The sequence below is a fragment of the Leptopilina heterotoma genome, unplaced genomic scaffold (assembly GCF_015476425.1).
Source record: "Leptopilina heterotoma isolate Lh14 unplaced genomic scaffold, ASM1547642v1 Lhet_24, whole genome shotgun sequence".
In the NCBI taxonomy this organism is placed as follows: domain Eukaryota; kingdom Metazoa; phylum Arthropoda; class Insecta; order Hymenoptera; family Figitidae; genus Leptopilina; species Leptopilina heterotoma.
This window is the reverse complement of record NW_025110956.1, coordinates 418,403-421,329: the sequence shown is the minus strand read 5'-3', so window position 1 is coordinate 421,329 and position 2,927 is coordinate 418,403.

The window sequence follows — 2,927 nt, the reverse complement described above, 5'->3', positions numbered from 1 at the left end:
AGTAAAGGTACTTCATGGAAAAACGTGCTACCAAGAACTTCAAGTCACCAGAAACAATAAAACTTACTATTTAACACCAAGAACACACGTATTAAAAACCAAAGGAACCGAGATTGTATGCAACAGATTATTACCAGCTTACTATCAGGTCAACGATTTGTGGTACAAAATTTTGCCATTACCAACGGAAGCAAGAAAACCAACTGTCCTTAAACCAATGACATCTAGTTATTGGGAATACACCAGTACACATCAACTTGCTACAAGTGGGATCTACTCCGAAAGCGAAGTTGAACAACTAAGGGAACGCATAATGTTTCCTGTTGAGAAACCATCCATGCTCAACGATCTTGCCAGAGAGATGGGAGATCAACCTGTTCTGAATTCTGATAATGGAATTATGAATTTATTCAACGAGGATGTGATGGAAAAATTCGTCGATAATTCATGGGATAAGTTATGGTCCAAATTTCTCACTTTTGGAACATTTAGTGCAGGAATTATAGCAGTTATAACTATAATTCAATTAATTAAGTCAGTAGTGGGTTTTATCATCCATGGTTATAAACTTCACTCTATTTATGGCTGGTCAGTGCATCTTCTGGGAGCCATCTGCAGTTGTGTTACTCATTTATTGGTCCATTTAGGATCAAAACCTCAAGAAGAAGATAATAAACCAAATGAAGTCGTTATCCAGGAAAATTCCGCACAACAAAGCAATAATCAAACACCTTTGTACCCAAACGTTCCAACAGTCTAAACATTACAAACATCAGGAGGTTCGCAGCAGCAAAAAGAATTTTTCCATATATCTTAATCGGTCTCTAAAAATTTTCAAATTCAAACGCCCACGAAAATTTTGGCAACTTTCTAAGGGACGAAACTAAGGTTCCCAATCGTAGGACCCACACTAATGAGTTTTTACGCCTTCTTCTTTTCTATTTGACGAAACAGAATTTTGCCATGCCCATACTCTTCCACTAGAAAATTTAACCCCCAATTTGAAAAACTTCAGAGGGAATAAGACTATAAAAATTTGAACTCTAAAAAAAAAGACACACTCTCTCTCAATTTTGCATCTTTACCTTTAACATTCTCTTAAAGTTCTACAAGTTTTCACAAAAGAAAGTTTTTGAACAGTTTTTAAAGTTTAACAAGTATTTGACAAGTTCTTATCAAATTACAAAGTTTAACAAGTGTTTCAATAATTAAAAATAAATTTCACAAAGACTAAAACTTTTAAACAAGTTTTAAAAATTAAACTAGTAAAAAAAAACTATTTCCTGATCTCCACCAACAAATTTTGGAAGAAATTATCAAGGAATCGACGAGGAAAATTCTTTGCTGCCTGTTTTGTTTACTGAGATAAAAACTACAATAAATAAAAGTAAGTTTAATAAATCAATGTAAATGTAATTAATTTACTTGTTTACATCCATTTTCTTACAAATTCTACTCTCTTCTACTCTTTACATTTTTTCGTCAGAAATAGAAACTTGTAAACTCGAGTTTCATGATGACATTCGAATTTTTGAATAGGAAAAACTCGCGGTTTTGATAATGTATAGTTGTATAGTTGTTTTACACTAATTTTAAGACAATTTAATCTATCAAAATAAGATCAAAAGATTCCCGAACTATTAGACTTTATTGTCTAGGTTCAAACAATATGTTAATATTTTATTATTAACAACTTTTAAATTATGTTATATCTTCGGACGTAACACTTTCAAACATTGTTTCATAAGCCCTAATTTAATGTGAAGTTGAGGCAGAAATATTTTTGTCCAATTTATCAAACATTCATTAATGATGTTTTTTGAAACAGGATCTAAATTCTTTCTTGGTTTCCAATTTTCATGCGTCTCCTTTAAATGTACAGAATGAGCAATAGGCACTAAAGCAACTTTGTTTACATTACATAGCAGAACTGCTTTTAACCTACGCTTTGACAAGTTGATAAAAAAGCGAATCTTATCCGCATTATAATCTTCAATCCCCATTGTTTTCATTAACTTATTTAGAAATATAAAGCCCTACAACTACAAACAAAAGTGATTTGGATCATTACAACTGGCAAAACTTCGAGGCATAATTCATAATAAGAAGCAAGCAAAATTAAAAGTTATGTATTTTAGTAAAATCTATATTAAATAAAAAAATAAACGACGCAGACGAAAGAAGAAACAGTTTATCTGCATTATTTTAAATGACTATCGAAATGAATGTTGTAGAAAAACAAAAAACGATCTAGCAGAAACTAACAATTAACTAACTTACACAACCCAAATCACGAAAATGCAAAATGTTCAAAGAATTCACAATTTGTTATTTAAAGTTTTTAAAATGTTTCTAAAATCTTTTTCTCCTTCTCCCATTCTATTTTCTTTTTGAACATTCTTCTTTTTTCATTTTTTCCATTCCTTTTTCTCTTTTCAGATATTTAGCTTTCTTCTTTTCATGATTGTTAAAAAATTTATTTTTTATATCCTATTTTTATTGCATAGAGTAGTACCGACAGAAGTCGTATCATATATATATATATATATTTATGTCACGTTATTTGTAACATTTAGAATTATTTTTCTGCTATTTCGTAGTAGAAAAAATTGACTATTAAACAAAAATTTGAAAAAATTGGACTTTTTATAAAAAACATTAATAACTTTTTTGTTTATAAATTTTTGATTTTGTTTACAACGTCATTCGATAGAGCGCGTATGAAAACATAAGAAATGATAATTGATGAATTTTTCTATTCATTTTCCCTTTGAAGGGCGGTGGGACGTATACGTCCCACTTTTAAAAACCTCAATATCTTTGACGAAAATTAATATTTTTGAGTCAAATTTAGTGCGTTTTCTTCAGGAAGAATAGGGCTTTAAAAATATGTAACCTAGATCATGTTAAAAAAATTCCTATAGTTT